Source organism: Oncorhynchus kisutch, linkage group LG25 (assembly GCF_002021735.2).
Source record: "Oncorhynchus kisutch isolate 150728-3 linkage group LG25, Okis_V2, whole genome shotgun sequence".
Lineage (NCBI taxonomy): Eukaryota > Metazoa > Chordata > Actinopteri > Salmoniformes > Salmonidae > Oncorhynchus > Oncorhynchus kisutch.
The window spans coordinates 8,447,249-8,467,260 of record NC_034198.2 but is presented as its reverse complement, the minus strand read 5'-3'; the positions used below and the strand labels follow the sequence as shown (position 1 = coordinate 8,467,260).

At 41.5% G+C, this 20,012-nt stretch overlaps 1 protein-coding gene across 1 annotated transcript in view; it reads left to right on the top strand.

The window, feature by feature from the left end:
- The window catches only part of LOC109870572 (PH and SEC7 domain-containing protein 1), a 110,346-nt gene that overhangs the window by 529 nt on the left and 89,805 nt on the right, over nucleotides 1-20,012 (top strand). The gene's annotated exons all lie outside the window — the stretch shown is intronic.

Sequence of the window (20,012 nt, the reverse complement as noted above, 5' to 3'; positions counted from 1 at the left end):
TTTCGTGGTGTACCTTTAGGATGTGCAACCTCTAAAAGTGTCGTCGATGTTGCTGTAATGTATCTATTATTTTGTACCGCATTGCATATTTTGGTAGTACACATTGGCAAATTAAGTTTTGCTCGTAAGTGGAAAAGTTGTGTCTGATCGAATACTGGGTCATATGGATTGTGAGCTACATGAGGAGATTGTAAATTAAGATTTTTATCAGGATGTGGGCAATTCCATGGAAACGGAATAGCACTGAGACTCTGATTTTTCACGTAAAAAATGTATGCCAAACAAAAACCATTGGTTTAACAAACCATATCGTGCATTCGGAAAGCATTCAGGCCCCTTGAATTTCTTCACATTTTGTTACTTCAGGCCCCTTGAATTTCTTCACATTTTGTTACTTTGCAGCCTTATTATAAAAATGTTGTTTTTAAATGCGAATTCATTTACACACAATACCCCATAATGACAATGCAAAAAACTGGTTTTTAGAAGATTTTGAAAATGTATTAAAAATAAAAAACGGAAATATAACATTTACATAAGTATTCAGACCCTTTATTCAGTACTTTGTTGAAGCACCTTTGGCAGCGATTACAGCCTTGAGTCTTCTTGGTATGACACAACAAGCTTGGCACACCTGTATTTGGGAAGTTTCTCCCATTCTTCTCTGGAGATCTTCTCAAGCTCTGTCAGGTTGGATGGGGAGCGCCACTGCACAGCTATTTTCAGGTCTCTCCAGAGATGTTCGATTGGGTTCAAGTCCGGGCTCTGGCTGGGCCACTCAAGGACATTCAGACACTTGTACAAAAGCCACTCCTGCATTGTCTTGGCTGTGTGCTTAAGGTCGTTATCCTGTTGGAAGGGGAACCTTCACCCCCAGTCTGATTCCAGAGCGCACTGGAGCAGGTTTTCATCAAGGATCTCTCTGTACTTTTCTCTGTTAATCTTTCCCTTGATCCTGACTAGTCTTCCAGTCCCTGCCGCTGAAAAACATCCCCACAGCATGATGCTGCTACCACCATGCTTCACCGCAAGGATGGTGCCAGGTTTCAATCTTGGTTTCATCAGACCAGAGAATCTTGTTTCTCATGGTCTGAGAGTCTTTAGGTGCCTTTTGTCAATCTCCAAGAGGGCAATCATATATATCTTTTACTGAGTGGTGGCTTCCGTCTGGCGACTCTACCATAAAGTCCTGATTGGTGGAGTGCTGCAGAGATGGTTGTCCTTTAGGAAGGTACTCCCATCTCCACAGAGGAACTCTGGAGCTCTGTCACCTCCCTGACCAAGGCCCTTCTCCCCCAATTACTCAGTTTGGCCGGGCGTCCAGCTCTAGGAAGTTTATTGGTGGTTCCAAACCACTTCCATTGAAGAATGATGGAGGCCACTGTGTTCTTCGGGACCTTCAATTCTGCAGAAATGTTTTGGTACCCTTCCCCAGATCTGTGCCTTAACACAGTCCTGTCTCTGAGCTCTACTGACAATCCCTTCAACCTGGTGGCTTGGCTTTTGCTCTGACATGCACTGTCATCTGTGGGACCTTATATAGACAGGTGTGTGCCTTTCCAAATCACGTCCAATCAATTGAACTTACCACAGGTGGACTCCAATCAAGTTGTATAAACATCTCAAGTATGATCAATAGAAACAGGATGCACCTGAGCTCAAATATGAGTCTCATAGCCAAGGGTCTGAATATTTACAGTTGAAGTCGAAAGTTTACATACACTTAGGTTGGAGTCATTAAAACTTGTTTTTCAAACACTCCACACATTTCTTGTTAACAAACTATAGTTTTGTTCGGTTAGGACATCTACTACACCAACAATTGTTTACAGACAGATTATTTAACTTATGTATCACAATTGCAGTGGGTCAGAAGTTTATATACACTAAGTTGACTGTGCCTTTAAACAGCTTGGAAAATTCCAGAAAATGATGTCATGGCTTTAGAAGCTTCTGATAGGCTAATTGACATAATTTGAGTCAATTGGAGGTGTGCCTGTGGATGTATTTCAAGGCCTACCTTCAAACTCAGTGCCTATTTGCTTGACATCATGGGATGTGGTTCATCCTTGGGAGCAATTTCCAAATTCCCGAAGGTACCAAGTTCATCTGTACAAACAATAGTACGCAAGTATAAACACCTTGGGACCACGCAGCCGTCATACCGCTCAGAAAGGAGACACGTTCTGTCTCCTAGAGATGAACGTACTTTGGTGTGAAATGTGCAAATCAATCCCAGAACAACAGTAAAGGACCTTGTGAAGATGCTGGAGGAAACAGGTACAAAAGTATCTATATCCACAGTAAAACGAGTCCTATATCGACATAACTTGAAAGGGGGAGGCTTGCAAGCCGAAGAACACCATCCCAACCGTGAAGCATGGGGGTGGCAGCATCATGTTGTGGGGGTGCTTTGCTGCAGGAGGGACTGGTGCACTTCACAAAAAAGATGGCATCATGAGGGAGGGAAGTTATGTGGATATATTGAAGCAACATCTCAAGATATCAGTCAGGAAGTTAAAGCTGGGTCGCAAATGGGTCTTCCAAATGGACAATGACCCCAAGCATACTTCCAACGTTGTGGCAAAATGGCTTAAACTAGCTGATAGGAACACTGTGGACAATTTTCAACAAGTTGCAACATTGAAATACAGAAATAAACACTTTTCCATGTTTAAATCACATTTTATGTACTCTGTAGGTAAATAAATTGAAGAACTGTTTAAACTAGATGATAGGAACACTGTGGACAATTTTCAGCAAGTTGCAACATTGAAATACAGAACTAAACACTTTTCGAAGTTTAAATCACGTTTGATGTACTCTGTAGGTGCAATATTTGCAGTACTGTTTAAACTAGCTGGTAGGAACACCGTGGACAATTTTCAGCAAGTTGAAACATTGAAATTCAGAAATAAACACTTTTCCATGTTTAAATCATGTTTGATGCACTCTGTAGGTGCAATTTTTGCAGTACGGTTTAAACTTGTTGAGGATAGGGGGCAGTATTTTCACTTTGGATGAATTGCGTGCCCATAGTGAACTGCATCAAACTCTGTCCTAGATTGCTAATATATGCATATTATTATTACTATTGGATAGAAAACACTCTAAAACGGTTTGAATTATGTCTGTGAGTATAACTGAACTCATAGGGCAGGCAATCTTCCAAACAAGAAGTGAAATTCTGAAAGTTGGGACAACTTTGACGTCATCGCCCCCCTCCTTTCCCAACAAGATATGGATCTGGAAGCACTTCCTACACCTTCCACTAGATGTCCTCATTCAGTAGAAAGTGGAATGGAGCATTTGCTTTGACCGAATGGGAGGGGAAATAGTCAGTGTCCCGACAGTGGCGCATTTCTCTGTGGGTGTTACCGCTGTTCCATTCCTCCGACACATTGGTGCGGCTAGCTTCCGGTTTGGATGCGCGCTGTGTGGCAGTGCGGCTTGGTTGGGTTGTGCATCGGAGGACGCATGACTTTCAACCTTCGTCTCTCCCGAGACCGTACGGGAGTTGTAGCGATGAGACAAGATAGTAGCTACTAAACAATTGGATACCACGAAATTGGGAAGAAAACGTGGTAAAAATAATAATAATAATAATCAATTATAGAATAAGGCTGTAACGTATCAAAATGTCGTAAAAGGGTCTGAATACTTTCCGAATGCACTGTATGCCTTAAATAAATAAAATAAAAATACACCTGAATACTGACGAAAAGTAATAGAATAAAGGCTACATCTACTCAAAATTCTATTCTATTTTAGAGCATAATATATTTACTGAAAGTGTTTTCTATTCAATCTGTGTAAAAACACTTCATTGTTTAATTTAGTGAGGAATACTTCTGTAACATTTAACTGCATTTTCAGCAATTGCCACAGTGAGTGGCAGTGAGTTTATGAGATTGTCATGTTGCTATTGTCAACATACATACCATTACTAATAGCCTACATTGAATGTTGAATTAGTTCTACATCAGATGAGGTCTTGGTATAACTAAACATAAAGAGACCCTTACAATAAAACAACATCGACAACTCACCTGAAAAATGAAAGTGAGAAGAAAAAAAATTGTTGAACATGTGGCTGGTTTACAGACACGTGTGAAGTTTCACATGTTCAGTTATAGCTTTTGTTCCCCACACATACATTTTTACCACTTCATGCTATATATGGTCTCCAATTCAGGGAACGACCCTCCTTAGCTTCAGAGGGAAACTAGCAGTGGGATACCGGGTTGCTATGTTGTTGGAATGAATGTGCCAAAACTTTCAACTGGAAAAAAGGCAGTGAAAGCAAAGGCCTGGGTAACAACCAAAATTGGGGATAATTGCAGGAAAGAGGGAGATATTTTATTTAACTGTGTCACCTGGAAAACAATTTATTTGCATTAATTTACAATCCATTTGCACTCACCTTTAAAAAATGTGTTTGCAATACTAAGAGTGTTGTTCTCGACTTCAGAAGTTTTGCTTGATATTAATGGCACTTACTCACTAGAGGATTGCACTATATAATAACACTGATACTCAGTTGTTTAAAGCGTGAATTCTTAATTGAAACTTTAACAAAGTGTTTTCCCATAGTTTCGGTAAAACGCTAAGAGATGACGTTAGAGAAATGCAACCACTCTCAAATCCATAGACTATTCTATGGATCAAGGACTGACCATCCATGATATCACCGTTTTTTGTTTTCTTAGTTTTCTTACATGTGAAACTGCAAATTAGATTTTCACTTTCACATGTGGAAAAATTATCACATATGAAACTGCAAATTAGATTTTTACATGTTATTGTTTTTCACATGTGAACTTGCAACTTTACATGTGAAATTGAGATTGTAATGTGTGTGTGACAATGTTACGTTAGGAGGTAGGTGAAGGAGTCAGGCGAAAGAGAGCAGAAATGTCTGAGATGCGTACTTTTAATAGGCAAGTCCACCAAATACAGGTATGGCACAATCCAAAAGTCAAACGCCCTCGACAACAGACACACCCGTTACTCACGCAAGGAGGAACAAACAAGCTCCTAAATAACACTTTAGACATGAGTTTTTCACATGTGAAACTGCATATCCAATTCTCACGTGAATGTTTTTAACATGTAAAACTGCAACTTTCACATGTGAAACTGCAATCACGTGTAAGGTGAAAACATGTTATTCTCCTCACATGTGAAAAGGTGGTGTTAACATGTGAACTCAAAATGTAATACATGTGAAAATATGGTTGAACATTAAATTTAAGAAAAAATTGAACATACGCTTTTTTCTTGTAAGGAGAGGCCTAGTACAGATACAACATTTCCCATAATGTATGATGATATATATGCTAATGATGATGAATTATACTGCAGAGACTGCTCGCTTTTACAGCTGCCTTAGGGGAGAAGGATACATGACCATTCCAGGCACCCTGTCAAATGCCTCCTTGGAAAATAGTAGCCCTCTCCCCTATTACTAAGGCCAGCCGAAAGTGTCTGTCTTCATTTGTTGCACTTTATGAAGTGCTTGCTTTCCCCAGAGTCTTCAACCAGGCTCCTCTCTCTGGCTATTAGCTCTGTGATGGGATGACAAAGGTAGCGATATTGTATCACTGTATTCCCAATGCTACTGTCCTCCCCACCCCATACATTCTTAGAAAATGATTTGCTATCTAGAACCTAAAAGGGTTCTTCGGCTGTCCTCATAGTAGGACCCTTTACACAGAGGGTCTAACATGGTACCCAAAATAGTTCTACCTGCAACCAAAAATAGTTCTACCTGGAGCCAAAAAGGGTTCTCCTATGTGGACAGCTGAAGAACCCTTTTGGAATCCTTTTTTCTAAGATTGTACACACAGACATATCTACAGATACAGAACTGACAGAGCACGCACACACACACCCACACAAAGATACCTCCTTCATCACCTTTGCAGTTCTGCTTGCCATTGCATTTCCGTAGAAACACCACAGCAGTTAAGTATTCATATATTTCAGATGCACAAGAATCTTCTCATGTTATCACTGAGAACTATCTGCAAAAACTTAAGTTGGATGGTTGCACCTCATTATGAATGCCTTAAAAACATTTTGTAGACAATCTGGTGTCTGATAGGATCTGTTAATTGATCACAAATTTATAATTAATTAGAAAAGATGTCTAGTGTAAGGCCCAGGTTAACGACAAAATTGTGCGGTAGCACTGTATATCTTAGAATGATTTGTCTATTGTGTATTGGGGCTTTGATTTGCAAGCAACATAATAGCTGTGAAATAAGATCCACAACAGATTGCATCTAACGTAATGCCCAGGAACCCAACATAATGCCCTGATAACATGTTATGTTTCAGAGACAGGATAAAGTGGTATGCAGCACTAACTATGTCCGAAGGAACCTAATTGATTCTTGGTGTAACAGTGTTTGTGATTGTCTGCTGACCTCTTTATCTCGCATTGTTAGCCAGGCTAAGAAAACAGCATACTATTGGTGACTGATCAAGCTTGAGAGATTATTTTGTCTTCCTCCCACGTTTTTGTTTTGTTTCCTTCCATACGCACACACGCGCACACACACGCGCACACACACACACACACACACACACACACACACACACACACACACACACACACACACACACACACACACACACACACACACACACACACACACACACACACACACACACACACACACACACACACACACACTCACTCCCTCTCACTAACCCCTATGCTTTTGTCTTTTTCATCATTTTGTGCTTTTGTGTTTTTCCATTTGAAATCATTGGATGGCTAAGGAGCTCATAGATTGTACAGTCATATTCATCCCATAAAGAGGTTCCTGACTGTGCTGATAATTTTAAACAAGAGATACTGAGCAGGTCAATATTGTTGTTGTTGTTGTTGTTGATTTGGATCGTTTTAGCAGATCATTAGGCTAATCTTCAGACAGTCCTTCAATTTACAGTTACATACGGGGCGGCAGGGTAGCCTAGTGGTTAGAGCGTTGGACTAGTAACCGGAAGGTTGCAAGTTCAAACCCCCGAGCTGACAAGGTACAAATATGTCGTTCTGCCCCTGAACAGGCAGTTAACCCACTGTTCCTAGGCCGTCATTGAAAATAAGAATTTGTTCTTAACTGACTTGCCTGGTTAAATAAAGGTAAAATAAAAAATACAATCAAAATGCATACAAATACAATCAAAATGCATACAAATACAATCAAAATGCATACAAATACAATCAAAATGCAATCAAATACAATCAAAATGCATACAAATACAATCAAAATGCAATCAAATACAATCAAAATGCAATCAAATACAATCAAAATGCAATCAAATACAATCAAAATGCATACAAATACAATCAAAATGCATACAAATACAATCAAAATGCAATCAAATACAATCAAAATGCAATCAAATACAATCAAAATGCATACAAATACAATCAAAATGCAATCAAATACAATCAAAATACAATCAAAATGCATACAAATGCAATCAAATACAATCAAAATGCAATCAAAGCCATGGACAATAAGGTTAAGCCAAACAAGCAATATCACATTGTAGGATTTGGGGTGGTGCTGCTGGCACTAAAGAGGGCAGTTTACATTTGTGATTATGTCAAGCATTTCACGTTCCTGCTGCTATAATTAGGGGCTGCTACAGAACTAGCACAATCTGTGGAGCTGTCTTGGCTTTGCTACAGATGGAGGGCTTTGCAGTAGCCTGGATTCCTTGTGTGATTAATGAAAATAAAACCTGTTAAAGAGGCACTCTGTTATTGTTAGAGCCGAAATGCCTCCTCTGCTACTTTGTTTAGAGCTGTGTTTTGGCCTGAGAGAGTCAGAGAGAGAGTCTAAGTGTTTTAGCTTGCATTCTTGGCATGTGTGAGATGTTTGTTAAGTGCTATTTCATTGCCAGTAATATATTTCGTAGTCTGTTATTTGGTAGTCAAAATGTCCTTTGGAGAGTCGTGCTTAATAAATGTATGTCACCCTACATGTCTACTTCCAATGCCAATTAAGGCATTGATGTCCAAAATGGATTGAATTAATAAAAAACAATATTTGTTATAAACCATCAAACCATTTATAACAAATATTGTTTTTTATTACTTCAATACATTTTTGATCATACAAGGTTATTTTTTTTTTATTTAACCTTTATTTAACTAGGCAAGTCAGTTAAGAACAAATTATCATTTACAATGACGGCCTACCAAAAGGCAAAAGGCCTCCTGCGGGGACGGGGACTGGGATAAAAAAATATATAGATATATATAAATATAGAACAAAACACACATCACAACAAGAGAGACCACACAACACTACATAAAGAGAGACCTATAAGACAACAACACAAGCAAGGCAGCAACACATGACAACACAGCATGGTAGCAACACAACATCACAACAACATGGTAGCAAAACAACATGATAGCAGCACAAATATTATTGGGCACAGCCAACAGCACAAAGGCCAAGATGGTAGAGACAACAATACATCACACAAAGCAGCCACAACTGTCAGTAAGTGTCCATGATTAAGTCTTTGAATGAAGAGATTGATATCAAATAAAAAGGTTAGGCAAACAGTACTTCTCTAGAACATTTTTAGATAGAACGTGAGAGAGAAGAACTAGCCCCATTCACATTAAAGTGTTTGAAATGGAACACTCTACATGATTAGTAGTGACTATGGTTTGCTTTTACGGTGGGCTATAGCGAGGCTGCTTAAGCTTCAATGCTTTTAAACCCCTCTGCATGCATCTGCCTTCAGCAGTGCTGACACTGCTCAAAGGTAAAAGCTGGCTTCAGTGGTGCATTCTGCAGAGATAGCTTGTTGTGATAGTCAATAGGTCGCTCTAAAATTCTGATCTCTGTTATGAGGATACCCTGCTATGAGTGAAGCCGTGTGATTGTGCATGTTTATCCATATGCTGTTGTCTGTTGCGAAGACAGGCGACACTAATCTGTTACGCAAGATGAGAATCTTGGAAGCAAAACCAGCAGAGGTAAATGTCTTCAAATCCTGCAAGCTACTTATTCATAAATAGTAAGCTTAAGCATACGTTTTCAAATTCCATTTCCTGTCTTCTGAGAGGACACAATTAGTTGACTATCATGATTTTTGCCACCAAATATCCCCCATATTTAACAGTGTGCAGGGGAACGCATGGCTGCAGACAGTGACACAGGAGTAGGGCTACAGATGAGACTACAGGCCAGGGTACATTTGTATAAATTACCTGTCAGCTCCACAGTTTCCGTTGGAGGTCATGGGTAGAGAGGTGGCCAGCTGCCTTGGAGCACTCCCCTATTGTGACTGGTAATAGGTTTCACTTGACTGCGGGCAAAGGTTTTCACTGGCAGTCCCAGTGTCATCACGCTAAAGGTTTGTTCTGAGAGGATGGCTGTGTTTACAGAATGCCATGTTTTGGGATTGGCCAAGACTGTTAGAGGAGAGGAAAGTTACGGCTTCTTCTCTTCACCCGTCTATTGTTTATCAGGGCTCGTAAATCCTCTGTGCTCTCGAGTTATCAGTGTCTGCTGCTGGTGGCTCGTCCTGTCAGAAAGACAGTTCTGCCTGCCTGTCTTACTTGCCCATCCGTCCGTCCATCTGTCTATCTCTAACCAGACAGTTAATGTGTCTGTCTTTGTCTGCTGAGCCTTTAGTCCAGACTGTGAACCCCAGCATACAAGCAGACAGGAGAATCAGTCTTTTATAGAAGAAGAGCAATAAGTTGTTATTTTAATTGATCGTCACTGTGCTGTTGAGTCATTTGGTACACATTAGAGATTGTCACACCAAATAACAGACTTTCCATCCTGAGTGAAGTGTATATGCGTTTTCACACAGGATAGAAATGCATAGAAAAAGATAGGTTCGCTCTTTTATTTAAAGCTACCAGCGATGCTCATTAATATTTAAAAAGACTGAAAGTGTGCTATACTTTCTTCCTGTGCTGATCTGAGTGTCTGAGAATGCTTTTAGACTTCACAGCTAGATCTCTCAACTGTGACTCCTGATGCAACACGATATGACTGCATAGTTCTGTATCTCAAACCCTTTGAGATACACTACATGACCAAAGGTATGTGGAAACCCCTTCAAATGAGTGGATTCGGCTATTCCAGCACAACCGTTTGCTGACAGGTGTATAACATCGAGCACACGGACATCAGTGCCCGACTTCACTAATGCTCTTGTGGCTGAATGGATGCAAGTCCCCGCAGCAATGTTCCAACATCTAGTGGAAAACCTTCCCAGAAGAGTGGAGGCTATTACAGCAGCAAAGGGGGAACCAACTCCATATTAATGCCCATGATTTTGGAATGAAATATTCAACAAGCAGGTGTCTACATACTTTTGGTCATGTAGTGTATCTCTCTCAATATCACCATTATAGGGATTATATCAGTTTCGATGGAACTGATAGGCGCTTGGGGTAAGGATTAACGTGGCTGAACGACGATCTGGAAAATATAGAACTAGCAGGATTTTCCATGCACCAGCAGAACAGAGACGCTACCTCTGGTAAGACGAGGGGTGGGGGTGTGTGTCCATTTGTCAATAATAGCTGGTGTGCGATGTCTAATATTAAAGAAGTCTCTCAGTATTGCTCGCCTGAGGTAGAGTACCTTATGATAAACTGTAGACCACACTATGTACCAAGAGAGTTCTCATCTATATTATTCATAGCCATCTATTTACCACCACATAACGAAGCTGGCACCAAGACCGCTCTCAACCAACTCTATAAGGCCATAAGCAAAGAAGAAAATGCTCACCCAGAAGCGGCACTCCTAGTGGCCGGGGACTTTGATGCAGGCAAACTTAAATCAGTTTTACCCCATTTTTACCAGCATGTCACATGTGCAACCAGAGAAAAAAAATCCTAGACCACCTACTCCACACACAGAGATGCATACAAAGCTCTCCCCTGCCCTCCATTTGGCAAATCTAACCATAATTCTATCTTCCTGATTCCTGTTTACAAGCTAAAACTAAAGTACAAGTGACTCGCTCAATACGTAAGTGGTCAGATGACGCGGATGCTACTCTACAGGACTGTTTGCTAGCACAGACTGGAATATGTTCCGGGATTCATCTAATTGAGGAGTACACCACCTCAGTCATCGGCTTCATCAATAAGGGCATCGACGACGTCTTCCCCACAGTGACTGTACGTACATATCCCAACCAGAAGCCATGGATTACAGGCAACATCCGCATCGAGCTAAAGGCTAGAGCTGCTGCTTTCAAGGAGACTAATCAGGACGCTTATAAGAAATCCCGCTATGCCCTCAGATGAACCATCAAACAAGCAAAGCGTCAATACAGTTTTAAGATTGAATCGTACTACACTGGCTCTGATGCTCGTCGGATATGGCAGGGCTTGGAAACTATTACGGACTACAAAGGGAACCCAGACACGAGCTGCCCAGTGAAGCGAGCTAAATGCCTTTTATGCTCACTTCGAGGCAAGCAACACAGAAACATGCACGAGAGCACCCGCTGTTCTGGATGACTGTGTGATAACGCTTTCAGTAGCCGATGTGAACAAAACCTTTAAACAGGTCAACATTCACAAAGCCGCTGGCCCAGACGGATTACCTGGACGTGTACTCAAAGCATACTCCGACCAACTGTCAAGTGTTTTCACTGACATTTTCAACCTCTCCCTGACCGAGTCTGTAATACCTACATGTTTGAAGCAGACCACCATTGTCCCTGTGCCCGAGGAAGCGAAGGTAAAATGATTACCGCTCCGTGTCTCACGTCTGCACGACAAAACCTTTTCCCCCTCAGGAGACTGAAAAGCTTTGGATGGGTCCCCAGATCCTCAAAAGGTTCTACAGCTGCACCATCGAGAGCATCCTGGCCGGTTGCATCACCGCTTGGTATTGCAACTGCTTGGCATCTGACAATAAGACGCTACAGAGGGTAGTGCAAGCGGCCCAGTACATCACTGGGGCCAAGCTTCCTGCCATCCAGGACCTATATAATAGGCGGTGTCAAATGAAAGCCCATAAAATGTCATGACACATTTTACTTCTGGTTAGAGGAACCAGTTTTTATATTTTCTTGAATTATTAAAGTCACCCATATTCATTGCACAATATGTTTACATTATTTATGGTGCCTATGAATTGTAAATATGGCTATATTAACCCTAAACCTACAGCTCATGCTTGAAGGTTTGTTATCATTTGTTTATTCAGGTATATTAGGTACATGTTTGGACGTGTGTGTGTTGAAAACTATTACTTTACCGTAGTGAGTACCCTATACTACAGAAGCAGCATTGGTCAGGGTCTATCTGGCTATTGTTATTCAAATCAAACAACAGGTGTAGACTTAGTGTAATGCTTACTTACGGGTCATTTTCCACCAATGCAGATTTAAACATAAATATTTAAATAATAATAATAATAATGACACGAGGAATAAATACACAGTGAATAACGAATAACAATAGCATGTAAAAAATAACATGGCTTTATTCAGGGAGTACCAGTACCGAGTCGATGTGCAGGGGTACGAGGTAATTGAAGTAGCTATTTACAGTACATATAGTTAGGGGTGAAGTGACTAGGCAACAGGATAGATAAGAGACAGTAGCATTAGCGTATGTGGTGAGTGTGTGTGTGGCAGCATGCGCGTGTTATGTGTGTGTATGTGTGTGTTGGGGTGTCAGTTTAAGTACAGCATGTATGCGTGTGTGGGTAGAATCCAGTGTGTGCATAGAGTTAGTGCAAAAAAGGTACATGCAGGTAGTCTGGGTAGCCATTTGATTAGCTATTTAGTAGTCTTGTTTAGCCTTCTTATGGCTTGGAGGTAGAAGCTGTTCCGGGTCCTGTTGGTTCCAGACTTGGTCCACTTGCCATGCGGTAGCAGAGAGAACAGTCTATGACTTGGGTGGTTGGAGTCTTTGACACATTTTTTGACCTTCCTCTGACACCGCCGGTATGGATCCTGGATGGCAGGGAGCTCGGCCCCAGCGATATACTGGGCCGTACACACCACCCTCTGTAGCGCCTTGCGGTTGGGTGCCTTGTAGTTGTCTTACCATCACCATCCAGTCAAGATGCTCTCAATGGTGCAGCGTTAGAACTTTTTGAGGATCTGAGTGCCCAAGTCAAATCGTTTTAGTCTCCTGATGGGGAAGAGGGCATGACAGTGTGGGTGTGTGTGAGCTAGGGTTGCAAAATAAATGATCAGGTTTTCCAAAAATCCTGGTTGTAGGAATCTGGATTGCCTGCTTTTTTTTCTCTTTTGTTTTTTAACCTATATTTAACTAGGCATGTCAGTTAACCTTGTCAGCTCAGGGATTCGATCTAGCAACCTTTCGGTTACTAGCCCAACGCTCTAACCACTAGGCTACCTGCCACCCCACTTATTTCCTCCTGATTCTGGGAACCTCCAACTGGGATTTCAGGAAAACCAGAGAATTTATTGAAAGTTCCAGGAATTGTGCAACCCTAGTGTGGACCATGTTAATTTCTTAGTGATGTGGACACCAAGGATCTTGAAGCTCTCAACCCACGCCACTACAGCGCCCTCAGTGTGGATGGGAGCGTGCTCGTCCCTCTGTTTCCGGTAGTCCACGATCAGCTCCTTTGTCTTGCTGGCGTTGAGGGAAAGGTTGTTGTCCTGACACCACACTGTTCCTCTCCTAACTCCCTCCTGAACTCTATTCCACATATCACTCTGCCCTTCTGCCCCAGTGCCCTCTGTGCCTAGAAATCAACCCTCAAACTACTGTACCCACCACCACACTCACTCCTACCCTTTACACAGTGTGTTTGGCAGAGTGAGAGAGCGGTCCAGCTGGTGTGTGTGTGCTGATTGGTTGGTGGTGCATTTGGTGGGTGTGGTCTGAGGCAGCGTTGCCTGCAGGGGAAAGCTGGCCAGTGTAGCAGCAGCCTGTAGTAGTATTAATAGGGCAGTTCCATGGATCTACTGCATACTGCAGCCGGGTAGGGGAGGGACGGAGGGAGGGAGGGAGTCAAGAAGACAGGCTAAGAAGTCATGTGGGAGGTGTATATCCACTGTGGATGAGCACGCTAAGAACAGAAGAGGTAAGTATGTGATAGAGGAGAGACGAGAAGAGAGGCAGGGAGGAGTAGAGATTTGGCTCTGTGTGAGACTGCAGCTTCTGTCTCTGCCGCTGCTATTACTGTGCTGTGTGTGCACCGTCGATCAAGATAAGGCTTTACTAGGAGAACAGAGAGCCCTGACAGAGGATGAAGTTGTATCTAATGTTTGGGCGTGATTATGATGACAAATGAAAGATATAATGAGATCCTATTAGTCAGAGCATGGTAAAGTAAGACTGCATGCTCCCATGGGTGTGTGTATGAGGTGTGTATGGACATGTGCGTGTGTGCGTGTGTGAGCGATAGAATGTGTTAGTGAGTGTGTACATATTCATGGGCGTATGCATGGGGCTATGTTTGTGTACACTCAGAATATGAGGACATGTTAATGCATGCACTTTCAAGTAGTTTTTAAGTCCCACAATTATGGCTTTTACAGATAAACTGGGCAGGTTGAATACAGGTGTGTGTGTGTGTGTGTGTGTGTGTGTGTGTGTGTGTGTGTGTGTGTGTGTGTGTGTGTGTGTGTGTGTGTGTTTGTTATTGTCAATAGCAAACAGGTCAGTATAGGCCTGTGTGGGGCAAAAAAGTTAAATATCCTTAAAAATATGAGAGAGGCCTGTAAGTTTGCATCATAGGTACACTTCAACTATGACAGACAAAATGAGGGAAAAACATCCAGAAAATCACATTGTAGGATTTTTAATGAATTTATTTGCAAATTATGGTGGAAAATAAGTATTTGGTCACCTACAAACAAGCAAGATTTCTGGCTCTCACAGACCTGTAACTTCTTCTTTAAGAGGCTCCTCTGTCCTCCACTCGTTACCTGTATTAAATGGCACCTGTTTGAACTTGTTATCAGTATAAAATACACCTGTCCACAACCTCAAACAGTCACACTCCAAACTCCACTATGGCCAAGACCAAAGAGCTGGACACCAGAAACAAAATTGTAGACCTACACCAGGCTGGGAAGACTGAATCTGCAATAGGTAAGCAGCTTGATTTGAAGAAATCAACTGTGGGAGCAATTATTAGGAAATGGAAGACATACAAGACCACTGATAATCTCCCTCGATCTGGGGCTCCACGCAAGATCTCACCCCGTGGGGTCAAAATGATCACAAGAACGGTGAGCAAAAATCCCAGAACCACACGGGGGGACCTAGTGAATGACCTGCAGAGAGCTGGGACCAAAGTAGCAAAGCCTACCATCAGTAACACACTACGCCGCCAGGGACTCAAATCCTACAGTGCCAGACGTGTCCCCATGCTTAAGCCAGTACATGTCCAGGCCCATCTGAAGTTTGCTAGAGAGCATTTGGATGATCCAGAAGAAGATTGGGAGAATGTCATATGGTCAGGTGAAACCAAAATATAACTTTTTGGTAAAAACTCAACTCGTCGTGTTTGGAGGACAAAGAATGCTGAGTTGCATCTAAAGAACACCATACCTACTGTGAAGCGTGGGGGTGGAAACATCATGCTTTGGGGCTGTTTTTCTGAAAAGGGACCAGGATGACTGATCCGTGTAAAGGAAAGAATGAATGGGGCCATGTATCGTGAGATTTTGAGTGAAAACCTCCTTCCATCAGCAAGGGCATTGAAGATGAAACGTGGCTGGGTCTTTCAGCATGACAATGATCCCAAACACACCGCCCGGGCAACGAAGGAGTGGCTTAGTAAGAAGCATTTCAAGGTCCTGGAGTGGCCTAGCCAGTCTCCAGATCTCAACCCCATAGAAAATCTTTGGAGGGAGTTGAAAGTCCGTGTTGCCCAGCAACAGCCCCAAAACATCACTGCTCTGAATGGGCCAAAATACCAGCAACAGTGTGTGACAACCTTGTGAAGACTTACAGAAAACATTTGACCACTGTCATTGCCAACAAAGGGTATATAACAAAGTATTGAGATAAACTTTTGTTATTGACCAAATACTTATTTTCCAAATAAATTCCTAAAAAATCCTACAATGTGATTTTCTGGATTAATTCTCTAATTTTGTCTGTCGTAGTTGAAGTGTACCTATGATGAAAATTACAGGCCTCTCTCATCTTTTTAAGTGGGAGAACTTGCACAATTGGTGTCTGACTAAATACCTTTTTCCCCACTGTACATGTATATAGGCATAGGCATCTGAAATCTTTTGCTTTGGCTCTCAGTAGGGAAATAGTGACCAGATGCTCACAGTTTCCTTACCTTTGTCATAGCCAGTAGCTTTATCCCGTCATCAAGGTAGCGCATGTTCACTCTGTTCACTCAGATTAAGATCACTTTATTGGTCAATTACACACAAGGTCCAACAGATATTTGACCTTCGTTGTTAACCCAACCCGTCCAAAAGACACATACATATACAGGTAGTGGGGCCAACCAAATCCCTCGCTGGAAAACAGCGCTAATTGAAAACAACATAAACTCGTATTAGTTCTTATCGAGTCTTAAAAAATGCTATTGTTTAGGACATATTCACAGATTTTTTTTCTCCTGTGTTTGTCACATCTAAGAGAGTCAGTCTCCAAGGACTGAGTAGTTTTTCTCATGCATGAGATGTCTGTCGTACAAAGAAAGGAATAACAATTGAACACATTTAATCATAGTGGTGATGTAGATTCAATATGCGTTTTCACTCCTGCCTCCATATACAGCCACTAATAAAATGAATTTGACCCTCCTGGTAATAGCTCTGATGCTCCATGAATCAATAAATGGATGGACACATAATCCTCCTTTTAAACTGAACAGGTTAGTGCTGGCACAGAAAGAGCATTAAGTTAAAAAGGATGTTTCCTAGAAAGAAAATAGGTTTATTTGGACTGTGGGGTGTCTTGGTCATGTTTTTACAAATATTTGTTTTTGTCATTCTTCATTATGTTTTTAAGAAGTCACTAAAGCAGGGAAGATTAGATTTTTAACTGCCACAAGGTCATGTACAACTTCATGACATTCCGCTAGTGAGTACTAATGGAAAACATGTATTTTCTCCATCTCTCTCTTTTCTCTTTTCTCTCTCTCTCTGACATGCGCACACACACACACAAACAGACAGACACACACACAGACACACTCTCTCCCTGCAGGCATTACAGTTTTTGTAATGTTACCCTTAATGTTCCCCAAATGTTTGACTGTCCAGTTTTTCGTTGGTTTGGGGGAACAGTCTATGTTAGCAAAAAACCTTCTGAGAACCCTTTTAGCATGCTTTGGTGTAACAGTTAGAAGAACATTCCCTTAATGTAAAGCAGCTTATCTAGAAAGTGTTTACAATTTTCTCTGAATATACAGCATTAATGTTCTAGATGCCTGTTATGGGACGTTGCAAGAACATTCATGTGTCCAGTAACCTTCATTGTTTCCATGTCAAAGACCTAAGCCGGCGGGAGTACCGTTGAGGACGGTAGTGTCTCCGTATCACAGGTGAAGGATCAAAAGAGAGTTCTACAAGCAGCTGTGACAACAACAAGTAAATAGCTTCAAGTATTTTGTCCAAATGCTGGTGGAGTCAACTAATAAAAGAATGGGCGACCTGACCAGAGAGGTCGAGGACCAGAAGAGCAGTTTACAGTTCTCCCATGGTCAGCTCGATGAGTTTAAACAGGACAAGGGCAAGATGACAGCAATCTGTAAGTCATTGAGAGAGGACATCAGTTATGTATGTGAATCCATGATAACGATGACAGAGAAATCAGATTATCTCCAGGGACAATCAAGGCGGGAACAACATGATTGTGGACGGAATTGCAGGATCTCCACATGAGACCTGGACGGAGTCTGAGCACAAAGTGAAGGAAATGATCTTGGAGAAAGATGGACCACAGGAAGATTGAGGTGGAGTGCGCCCACAGGACTGGAAAACCCACCACCGGTGACAGCCCCAGGCCGATAGTTCCTGAGGTTCCTGAGGTTCAAGGACAAGATAGCTGTTCTGGAAAGAGCTAAGAACTGCCAGAAAAGTTGCCAGAGCACGTGCTTACATTCGCTATGAGAGGCTCATTGTCCACCCTCCCTCCCAAAAGCCTGGAAGGGATGAGAGAGCCAAGCCTATGGGATCGTAGTTTCAACCCTACAGCACAAACCAACTGATTAATGGACTGGTGAATGTATTTTTAAAAAATCTTGCTATGTTTGCTATTTTCCATATTATGTCTATCTCTGATAGGCTAATCAAGAAAGGGAGGAAAATAGTCCATATGTATCCTTAGAAATAAGGTTAATGAAATCAATAATTTGCTAACAACAGATAACATTCCTATATTTCTGACTTAGTTAATTAATTTGATGATAGAGCAGTAGCAATACAAGGATATAACATACAGTACCAGCTAAAAGTTTGGACACACCTACTCATTCCAGGGTTTTCTTTATTTTTACTATTTTCTACATTGTAGAATAATAATGAAGACATCAAAACTACGAAATAACACATATGGAATCATGTAGTAACCAAAAAAGTGTTAAACAAGTCCAAATATATTTTACATTTGAGTTTTTTCAAAGTAGCCACAGCTATGCACACTCTTGGCATTCTCTCAACCAGCTTCATGAGGTATTCACCTGGAATGCATTTCAATTAACAGGTGTGCCTTGTTAAAAGTTAATTTGTGGAATTTCAAGTTAAGTTTGAGCCAATCAATTGTGTTGTGACAAGGTAGGGGTGGTATACAGAAGATAGCCCTATTTGGTAAAATACAAAATCCATATTATGGCAAAAACAGCTCAAATAAACCAAGAGAAACGACAGTCCATCATTACTTCAAGACATGAATGTCAGTCAATTCAGGAAAATGTCAAGAACTTTGAAAGTTTCTTCATGTGCAGTTGCAAAAACCATCAAGCGCTATGATGAAACTGGCTCTCATGAAGGCCGCCACAGGAAAGGAAGGCCCAGAGTTATCTCTGCTGCAGAGGATAAGTTCAATAGAGTTAACTGCACCTAAGATTGCAGCCCAAATAAATGCTTCACAGAGTTCAAATTGTAGAGTTTTGGTTCTAACCGTGTGTCTTTGTGAGACGCAGAGTAGGTGAACGGATGATCTCTGCATGTGTGGTTCCTACCATGAAGCATGTAGGAGGAGGTGTGATGGTGCTTTGCTGGTGACACTGTCAGTGATTTATTTAGAGTTCAAGGCACACTTAAACAGCTTGGCTACTACAGCATTCTGTAGCGATATGCCATCCCATCTGGTTTGCGCTTAGTGGGACTATCATTTGTTTTTCAACAGGACAATGACCCAACACACCTACAGGCTGTGTAAGGCTATTTGACCATGAAGGAGAGTGATGGAGTGCTGCATCAGATGACCTGGTCTCCACAATCACCTAACCTCAACCCAATTAAGATGGTCTACTTTCCTGGGGACCTGCATATTGACTGATTTTCATCAAGATGTCTGCTCAGGAGGAAGCTTCTCACTGTAACCAGTGCCTGTAATCCGGTTCAGGTTATTAGTCAACCTACCAGGGTGTTTACAAACACTACAGGAACAAGATCCTCTACATGTTTTGATCACATTTTTACTAATGCTGTAGAACTTTGTTCTAAAGCTGTATCCGTACCCATTGGATGCAGTGATCACAATATTGTGAAAGCCAAAGTTCCAAAAGCTGGGCCTAAAATAATGTATAAGAGATCATACAATAGATTTTGCTGTGACTCTTATGTGGATGATGATATTTTGTTGGTCTGGTGTGATTAATAAGCGGTATTCATACAATGCAATTGAAGAATTTATGAAATTGCTTCTTCCAATTGTTGAAAAACATGCGCTTGAAAAAAATCCTAAGGGTCGACCTAGAATTGGACCCAGTCGTCCACTTGTGTGTAAGAGGAGGCTTTAAAAACATCCTGACCTTCGCAGCGAGGAAAAACATCCTCTTACAGTGGATTAATGACAAGGTCCCTTC